Here is an 11,159-nt window from a genome sequence, read left to right on the forward strand (position 1 = left end):
AAAAATATTATTTTAAAAAATCCACGTCGGTCCCGACCGATTAAATGGAATGAATTGACATAAATGAAAAGATTTAGAATTTTTTTGGTAATTTTCCCGTAGTTATACCAACATTGAGCTGACTTAATGCGATCTTTTGTGTTTGTGAATGCCTACATCATGGTGTTTCAACCTATATTGAAAAGTCTCCGACCCACCCAAAAAAAAAAAAAAAGAGCCTACATTGAATAGTCGAGTCTTTGTAAAGGAACCTCTCTATTGGTTGAAATTGTGTATGGAACCTAAATCAATTAATGAAGCAAAGATTTAATTAGAATAAAGAGGAATGCAGCATTTTTGGGTATGAAAAATAAGATAAGAGCAAAGAATGCCTTCATCATGAAATGTCCTGCTAACTTGAAAGGGAAAAAAAAATTCTGTTCTGCACGGATTGGGATGGTAAAAGTATGTAAAAGTTTGACTATTACTCTTTATTGACATTTTGTACTTTTCATTTGGCAATTAAAATTTCAGTTACATATCTTTGTTAAGTCCGCGGGGGTGTTGCATGCCGCACCAATCCTTCCCCCCACTCGAGCGAATTCTTGAACGTAAGGCTTGAGTTTTTGTGCACTAGTAATAAATATACTGGCACGTCATACCAACGAGTTGTGCAAAATTGAAATGTGCATTTAACATAAACGATCGTTAAATTACAGCTTATTTGATACAATTCTTGCATTTTTAAACAAAATAAAGGTTGAATGCTTAACTCACATCACATGACAATGTAAATTGCAGAAGCTCAACAACAATTAGGAATTTTTTAGTATTATCATTGTATTACATGGTAAACGTAATAGAAATTTCCAAGAAAATACTTAATATGAAGAGTAAAAAAAAAAATTACGGCCTTCAATATTAAAGCTAATTATAACATTTTGAAATGCCTCACACTTCAATTTTCAATTAGTTGGTTGAACATACTGACCTAAAGTTAGTTGAAATCACTATGGCGCATTTTATTTTTATTTTTTGTTTTATTCAAGATATAAAAAGGCGAAGAGTTATATTATCTTATAATTATTTCCGCTGTGCCAAATACAATTATCTCCAATGAAAAAGCTTATTTTCTGGCAAATTGTGGGTTATGTAACTTCATAGCCAATCGAAACTTTGCAATTAACTTAATTGTTTGGAAATAAAATAATTTTATATAATAAAAGAAGGTGGAGCTATTTTCACCCCAAAAATGACTAAATTCGCCCTCTTTTACACTAAAAAGATAAAATTCCCCCAAGTTTTCGATTATAACCTAAAGTTATGGCCACACTCATCTTTTTTTTTCCTTTTTCTATTTAGGATGATTACCATAATTAAGCATTTCACATGTTTTTTCTTTTTAGCATATTAAAGAAAAAGTGCATCTTCAGAAATTCTTATAACGTTTTACATACCTCATGTAAAATTATCTCATTAATAGTAAGAAAAAGACATTCTTTCATATAGTATAAAATCGAAAAGTATCTTCTCCATCATACTTCTCAATTTTTTGTTCCTCTTATCTCAAGAGCTCACTTTGTTGGTGAACTTTTTATTAATTTCATTACTCTAAAGTATATGTCAGATCTTTTTATTTACTATATCAGAGAATTTAATTTTTTTATTACTATATTGGCGAGATACTTTTACTCAGAGCATCTACGACGTTAGAGGAATATCTAAGAATATGCATGATGAGGTATTTTGATTTTTTTGTTTGCGAAAATAGTTCATAGAGGATATTGATTTTTGTTAATCTAAAATGGCATTTAAAAAAAACCTTACTTTATGTAAGTCTTGATTTAATTAAATTTCATTTGTTTAATCATATATCCATAAATTTGATCGACAATGTAGAAAAGAACTAGATTTCTTGAAAATTTCTCTTTTCGACAATATCTTGCATAAAAAAAAATATATTGCCTTCAATATGCAAGGAAAATCTTTAATAAACAAAAACCGAATATTTGAAATGCTTAATTATGGCATGTAGATCAAACACAAATATAAGAAAACAAAGAAAAAGGAGAGTAAATGAATTTGGAACTACCAACTTGAATTGTAATTTAATGATAAAGGGCAATTTTATCTTTTTGATCAAAATTGAGTGGATTTAGTCATATAAGGATAGAAATAGCTCCGCCCTAAAAGAATCTCAATGGTCCTTCTCATGCCATTACTTAATTCGCGATGAGGAAATTTCAATCTCATCGCTTTAGACGTATCGACTTTTAACAAATAACATTTCAATGTTATCATATCATTCTAATGTATTCGTTAGAATATAACAAATTCAAGAGTGAATGATTAGTTAATAATACTTAGTTAAAATAAAAATACCTATAGCCCATGAATTCTAGCAAATCTGGAATTACATGTTTATAAAAGAAAAAGACAATTCGTTACATATAAAATATGGAAGCAAATTATACATATTATTATTTTCGCCTGAAATTGATAAGTGGTGAAAAACCGACGGGTGGGGGTTAAAAAGGTGGATAAGGTAGATATAGAAGGACATTTGAGTAAATTCATATATGTGAAAGTCAAAGACTTCGAGAATGACTTTCCCAAAGGGGCTTTGGACACCCAAAGCCCCTTGGGCTAAAGTGTAGGTGTTTGGGAAACATTTTTGAAAATATCCTTAATGAAAAGTAGCTTTCAAAAAAAAAAAAAAAAAAAAAAAAAGCTTTCAAAAGGCTAAAAGCCCAAGGCTGCCTTGGGCTTTCTAGCATTCTCGGCATCTTGTCGAGAATGCACGAGTATCCTTTTTTTTTATCTTTCCTTAATTATTCTCAAGATTTATTGTAATTCCAAAATTAGCCCTTAGATAGGGAAAAAAAAACCCATGAAGCTGGATCGTTTCACGATCTCTTCCCAAAGGACGATAGCAGAGACGAAGACACACCCAGAAACCCTAGATTTGGATTCTCGGTTCTTTCCTTTCGCGTGATTACCTTCAACGACGATGGCTCTGCAAAGGTCGGTCTCCATCCACTCCTTCTCCCGATCCACTGCGTTGGCCCTCGCGATCATCGTTTCGACGCAATCGCATGGTGAGTTCATCTTCTCTCACGTCGCCATTGCTTCACTTTAGCGTTCGATGTAGATTCCATCAATTTTCTGGCGCAATCGGTGAAATACTTCACTTTTAGGCCTTTATTAGTTTCGTTTTTGCCTGGATTTTCTTTGGAATCCCGAAGCTCGCCTCTCGAGCTTGAATCTTGCGTGGTCGTGTCTTACGTGGTGCGGATGCATAGTGTATTTTGTGGCTAGTTGGCATTTATGCTGATAGTGCTTAGGTATGTGAGCTGAGATGAAATATTTATTCAAGTTGGCCATTCACATCAGAATGATTTAGCAATTAGGTAAATCTACCAACCTTGGAATTTTCCGTTTATCTATAACTAGTCAATCAAAAGGCAATGTATGAGGCTCTATGTGCTGTAACACCAAGAATTGGGCATTCATCTGCAGTTAAAGATGATAAGATGGCTCGGCCATTTGAAGGAGTCTCCCATTTCTTGGGTCATGGATCATATGATAGATACACTTAAATTTTTGTACAGACAAAGAAGTTACCTTGAATTTTTTCACTTCCGGATATCAAGGAAAGGTAAATAATAAAGAACAAGAAAAAGTAAACAATAAACTCGCTATCAAGGACAGAGTCTACGGTGCTTAGTGGCGTGGCGGGGTTTATGGACACCAATTATGCGGATTACTCAAAGCATGGTTATTCATTGAACCAAATCAATTTCCATGTGTACAAGACGTACTAAACATGATAAGATGAAGTTCTCAAATTGTGCGATGCAAATTTATGGTGGCTGATTTTTCACAATAAACACCGACTAAATTTTCTTCCTATTATGCTTTTTATCCTTTTGTGCCATTGCTGTCATGTTAATGGGGTTGCTATATAGCTTATGCAATGCTGATGCAATGAAACATAGCACTCATGCAATGAACAATTTCCTCAGTGCTTCGGACTATGTTGAGTTTTCTTCATTCAATTTAGTAGGCTTACATTCAGGCTTCCAATATAAGGCTTCTCCAAACACCATAAGGCTTGTTTTTCTGTCACTTTGAGGTTTTTGGACAACTTCGTGTTGGTCAATTGCTGGTCACTTGTCAATTTGGCGGTAATTTGCTGGGCGAATGATTTTTTTATAGACAACCTTTGGGGAAATGAATGGTCCGGTCCGGTCTAACGTCAAAAGAATGGTCTTGCTCACTTGATTAGTTTGCCAAGTTAATGCAGGCTTGTGGTCGTGCTCCGACAAGTTAATAATGTAGGCTTGCTATGGTCAAAATAGTTTGTCTTGTTGATTATTTGGGTGAAAATGAGGAACAGATGTGCCCCACTTATAATCATAGGAAAGTCAAGATAGCTTGTGTTCTTGTTTCGAGAGCTTGCATCTTATTGAGCGTGCCACTATTTTAAGTTGGAAAGATTAAACTATCTTGGAATGTCTTGGTTTTTTTTTTTTTTAATTGTCAAATGACTTGTGAATGTCTTGCTCTCTTACTAGATCCCCTTGTTTGCACTAGGATGGTACCGACAGTTTTATCTTTTCAATACTAGAGGATGTCAAGTTCATCAAAGGAAAAGGCATGTTGGACCGCCGAAGATGTGGGTCTCTAGTCTTGATAGCTTCCACGAGTTCGTCGCCATTTGTCTTCGCCAGTCGTGGGTTCTTGCGATAGAGATAGAGAGACAAAGAGATGGAGGAAGGTTTCTTTGAAGATGTGAAAGTTTTGATCTTTTTTCTATAGACATGGTTGTGTCCTCCGGTGTCTGGGGGAAAATCATTTGTTAATATGTTGGGAGTTAATTTCATCCGTCAACGAATGTAATCTTAATGGAGCCAGTTTTTTTTTTTTTTTTTATCAAGTTAATGTTTCTGTTCCTAAACTTCTTTGGCATGGAAAAGAGTTTTGAGTGTGAGGAGGCAAATCCGATGGCAAGAAATTACACTTTATCATGGGTATTCTTTTTTTTTTTTTTGCCAAAAGTGTGGATATTCAGTTGACCATAATTTATGGATTGAATTAATAGTTAAGGAAGTTTGTAATATTAAACTTATTTCTATCCTCGTGATTCATGTGATCATATTCATTATAATGATCTTTTGATATCATTGCATGCAAATAGTCATATTTAGACTTTTGTAACTTATAAATTTGTTAATATGTGCCTTTTAAGTTACTCTCAACGTGAAAATATAAAAGTTGCCATCATTATTTTTTTCCTAATTTTAAAAGAATTGAAGTTGAAAAAATTAAATCGGCATGCCAAAGGACTTTCTAAATGTAAGTTTATCAAACAACATTTTTCCTAAAGCTACATCTCAATGCACTTTCAATTTCAATTTATCAAACAGTATTTGCATTTCACCAAGTCTCTTTAGCCCAAAGACATTTGCATTTTCCCAAAGGCTTTCCCTAAAAGTCTTTCCAAACGCAGTCGAAGTCTTCCACTTCAAGTGCTTTTTTGTTTTATTTTTGGTATATATTCATTACAAATATTAAAACTCATCACAAAAGTGTAATTTAATCCTAAAACTTACAAAAAGGACAATCAAGTCATAAAATTTATTAAATCGGTATAATCGAGTTCTTCCACTAACTCTATCTATTTTTTTTTTTTGTCGAACTCCATCCAATTTGGCTCATAGAAATTATGTCTTTTTTTTTATATATTTTCTCTCTCATATGCAGTGATGACATTGCTAAATCGACCTAGTTTTAATCAGAAATTGATTTTTAATATAATTTTTATTTAGCCTAATTTTAAAAATAAGCTAAAATAATAAAATAAAATAAAAAAGCAAAAGTCAGAACCAGCTGCCGCCCCACTACCACCAAAAAAGGCTAGCAACAATGGGGAAGTACCCCATCCTCGGAATTGCAAAAATCGCTCATAACTCAATTTGGAGCTTCAACCAAAAATAAAAACTTCTCATGCAACTCATCTAAAGGGGCACGAAGAACTTGATCGCAATGGTTTGCTCTCAAATGGGACGGGGCCACTGCCCCATCCTTCGCCAGCGAAGGCTATGAACCCTCCTTCCTTTTCCTGAGCTAAGTTGGAGGTGATTCAACCAATGGCCATAGCGGTCATGGCTTATTCGCTTCGAAATAACAATCACAATAATGGCGATGAAAGTTGCAGATGGTGTTTGATGGAGATGAAATCTTTTGCCACATGAGCTAGAACGTTCTCTTGCCTAATTGTTTTTGAATGGAGTCCATTAGGATGGTGGTGTGTGTCCAAAGGTCGAAGAAGAAGAGATGAAGAAATAGAGCGAGGCAATGAGATTATTTATCTCTCTTTCGTGTCTCTATTGATTGAGTTCACACTCATCTTCAGCCTCGAATTCAAAAGAAGATCCGACTGCCATGGCCTGATTTGGGCGAAGGCCGGCAGGCCCTCATCGTTGGTTTTGTTTTTTTTTTTTTTTGAATTATCTTATGTCTAGTTAATTTTAAATAAGAAAATATTAAAATTCGGATTCGATCAAAGCGACATCGTTTTAGTCATGTTATAGTCGAGAAATAAAATATCAAAAAATTACATCAACATTTTTTTATTAATCAAATTAAAAGAATTTAACGGAACAACTTAATTGCGAATTTTTATAAATTATAATAGTCAATTGCTTTCATTATTTTTTAGGAGGAAAAATACTCCTTTATTTCTCTTCTTTTTTAATCTGGTACTCGAGTAAGGTTCTAGCATCTTCCTTAAAACTCTCTCTGCACGTTAAAAATTTTTTAAGGGCAGAAGAAAGACGCAACCCTAATTTTGCCTCTGTTCGCGTGTTCTCCTCCTCTTCCTCCTCCTCCTCCTCCTCTTCTGTGTTTGCGTCTTCGTGCTCCGTCTCGCGTCGTCTGTCTCCTCCACTCGCCGCCTCGCGACTGTGGGCCTCGTCTCAGTTCGTCTGAGCTCGCGTCGCCTTGGCTCGCCTCCCCTCGAAGCGTCACGGCTCTCCACCTCGAGGCCGTCGGCCTCGTCTCAGCTTGCCTTCTCGCTCGCCTCGCCTTGTAAAATTTCTGATTTGTGGAGAAACTTATTGAGTGAGGACGTACCTACTACCCACAAGCTTCTTCATTGATTCCCCACCTTTTCTTTCTGCTTGTAAACTTGTAATCGCTGAGAAAAGCTGCACTTTTGTTACTTCACAAAGAATTTCAAGAACCCCCACGAATAACCCTGCATGAACAGAGCTGGTTATGATTTGCTGCGTTATTGTTGGTTAAACGGAAGTAGTTGAGTTTGTTTTCTGTGCTCTGAGGCTTAATTGTAAGATCTTCTGTGAAACGCGCGTTTTCTCTGATTTCTTGATGTTCTTCTCTCTGGCTGGATACCATGAAACGGGAACAGTAAGGGCTGGGAATTATGATTAATTTGGGACAAACACGAAATGAGTTGTATATTTCTGAAAAGGAGAAGTGAGGTGGATAGTTCTTGTCCGGAAACAGAGTACAAGCCAATGTGATTTCCCCTTATTTAACTGCTGTTTGATCTGGGTAGGATTGGCCCAACATTCTGATTTAGCATACATAAATTTAGTTGAGAGATTGTCAATGAACCTATCCCAGGCACAAATTGCAGCTTCGAATCCCCACTGCTATTTTAGAAACTTGAACTAGTTCCAGTAGTTTAATCATCTGAGAGGGTTTTTTGAGAGGTAGATTGAATGTGACAACTTAGATGCATAAAAATGATAATTTGTTATGTATATACAAAAATATATATTTAATATATAACGTGTTCCAATATATTGAAATTCTCAATTTTTTGAGAAATCACGTGTCGGCGTGTCGTGTCGTGTCTCATGTCGTGTTGGTGCTACATAGGATCTGATCCTAACACCAATGTAGCAGCTGTCAGGAGGCCAATGAAGCGTGTGAGGAGTTGAGTTATGGTCGACCTTACTGACTCGCGTGTCGACGGAGACAAGCTGGCGTTGACCACGGCGTGTCCGAGCATATCGGTGTCCAACACCGACGCGACTACTCCTTGGCGTGTTCGTGCTTCATAGCTGCACGTCGGTCTAGCTATTATGGATTTTTAGGATTTAACACATGAAATTTACTTCCATTTCCAGAATTGGAGTTGCCTTCTAATCATCACTTTGCGTTCATCTCAGCTGTTATGGACAGGCTCTTTCTATGCATAATTAGCTAATGACATGTCTGTCTATGTTAAGTTAGTGACAAAATCCAGATTGGTCTTTGACAAGCTGTCACGCATCTTGATTTTGTAGCTGTTGACGAAAACACCAAAGTTGGTAGACCGGAGGAATTGAGAGTGGGAGGGAGATTATGGAGGTTGAGGGCCAAATGATGGGTGATGGCAATGGGAGGAAGGCCAAAACTGAGAGTGGGCTAAGAGTGGGAGGAGATTGACAAGGGAAGGAGGAGATTGACAAGGCAAAGAGGAAATTATAGTACTTCAAGTATTTTTGGTAAACCTAAACCGGTGCACTGGCTTAGATTTTTTCTTTTCCATTCTTTCTATTTTTGAGGTTCACTCTGCAGCCCATTACATTGCCCGAAAACCACCTTAATCCTTAATCAGCGTGGGAAACTATTACACATTTTTCCTTAACTTTCAATCATCTTTATCATGGGATACATTTACGTTATTGTTGAAGTTTATTTAGAGTAGAACTCGATAGAATTTTCACCCTAATTTTATCTAGTTTAGATATGAAAAATGAGATTGGTGCATTGATGTTTAAAAATGTTATGTTTGAAACCTTGTTTTCAACTCTATAATATACCAATATGCAAATTCATAGTCATCTTTGAGTACATGTGCAATGAGAAATGAGTGAAATGCCTTTTCTGTATTGCTATAGTGGAAATGGAAAATATGTTTAGTTATTTTTATCTTTGCACCCACACATCCCTAGCCTTACAACTAGTAGTGTGCTCAAAAATATACTAGGTTGACGATGATGTCTCCATGTGATCTCCGCATGTGCATAGCCTTCGGTGAATGTAGTCACGTCTAATTCTTTGATAGTCGAGTCGAAGTCAGTAATTTTGGCATTATTTTTCTATGTACAAGCAAAGTATCTATTAATTTGGGTATATATGCTAATATTAGTAACCACATTTGAATTTATTTTACGAGCGAAATTGAGTACCTGATCAAGAAGAATATTTTCAGGTTTTAGATCAACTATGACATACTATTTCTGATGAACTTTGATCATGGCTGATGTAATTTGTTCACAAATCTTTACTATGTCTTTTCATTCTAAAGTTGTAATAATGGGTGCAAATGCATATTGGTAAAATCAAATAAACCTGTGATGAAATTGATAATAGGAAAACATAAAACCACTACCACTTTGTGAGAGAAGCGAGTTCTGAGAGTCACGTTGCAGTTCATTGGAAAGTACTTTCGGCATATACTCGAGCACAATGACTTTATTATTGGATGAGTCGACAAAGCCCAATAGTTGATGATGTTTTTGTGCCAAATGTTTGAGAGAAATTTTTTCTCTACATGCGGGATTTCAGTTTATAAAATTAATGCGTTGTATGCAACATGCAAGGTTGTCTTAATCTTTAATTTGGATGTTATTGCATTTTCACTTCCCAATATATTTTTTACATACTTCCATCTATGTACTTTTTGATTGCAACAACAATTTTAGCATCCAATAGGCCACAATATAGCTTGCGGGTGCTTCCCTTGGCGGTGAGTTGTTTGAACTATTTTGTGTAGCGGCTCAACTCTTCCGCGGGACAATCAACCAATTCGATATGACATTATAAAGGTGAAAAGGTTGGATCAAAAGAAGAGATTGATCACACGAACTGCGTAGATATTAGGTGTCAAATCATTGTTAGATACAATTCTTTTTTTTTTTCTATGAATCTGATCCAATGAGTTCCTTTACTTAGTGCCTCGTGAATTATGCTGCAGATGTATAGGATTATCGATACATTAGAAGCTACTCCTACATTCACACATTCAACCAACTGGATAATCAACGTGCTTCAGATTCTTTAATTGTAAATGCGCATTGGAAAACTTCACATACAAATGCACATTTACAATTAAAGTATCTTACGCATGCTAATTATCCAGTTGAATTAAAGAGGTGAATAATAATGATTGGCCAACATATATTTGGATGAGTTGAACGTGTGCACTTACGAGTAGCTACTTAGTATCAATAATCCTATAAATCAGTAGCTGAGTTGATGAGCCACTAAAAAAAGGAAATCATTGGACTAGAGTCATAGCAGAAAAAGAATTGTATCTGAAAAAGATTCTATACACCCAATGTCTAGCAATTCGTGTGATCGATATCTCCTGTTGATCTAATCTTTTCACCTTTATAATATGCTATTGAACAGGTTGATTATTCATAAGAGGAGTTGAGCAGGTACACTGAAGAGTTCAAACACCTCATTACAAGGGAAGCACCTGCAAGGTGTATCATGGGTTATTAGATGTTGAAACTGTTGTTGCGATGAAAAAGCACAAGGATGAAAGTATGCAAAGAATATATTGGGAAGTGAACATTTAGTAACATTCAAATTAAATATTAAGACAACCTTGCATATTACATACGGTGCATTAATTTTATAAAACTGAAATCTTGCGAGCAGAGAAAAAATTTCTCTAGACCATTTGACACAAAAAACATCATGAACTAGTTTGGCTTCGCCGACTCACCAATAATAGAGTCAATTGTGCTCGAGTATATGTCAAAAGTACTTTGCAATGAAGTGCAAGGTGACTCAAAAATTAGTTCTCTCACAAAGTGGTAGTGATTGTAATGATCTTTTTGTTTTCCTACTATTAGGTTTCACCTTAGGTTTATTTAATCTGACTAATATGCATTTGGCACTATTATTACAGCTCTAGAATGGTTCTAGAAAGACACAGTGAAAATTTGTGAACAAGTTGCATCGGTCGTGATCGAGGTTCATGAGAAACATCATGTCATAGTAGATCTAAAACCCGAAAACATTTTTCTTGATTAGATACTCAATTTCACTTGCAAGACAAATTCAAGTGTGGTTAATAATATTAGCATATATACCCAACTTAATAGATACATCGCATATACATAGGAAAATAATGCCAAAATTACTATCTT

The sequence above is a fragment of the Rhodamnia argentea genome, chromosome 11 (assembly GCF_020921035.1).
Source record: "Rhodamnia argentea isolate NSW1041297 chromosome 11, ASM2092103v1, whole genome shotgun sequence".
Taxonomy (NCBI): Eukaryota; Viridiplantae; Streptophyta; class Magnoliopsida; order Myrtales; family Myrtaceae; genus Rhodamnia; species Rhodamnia argentea.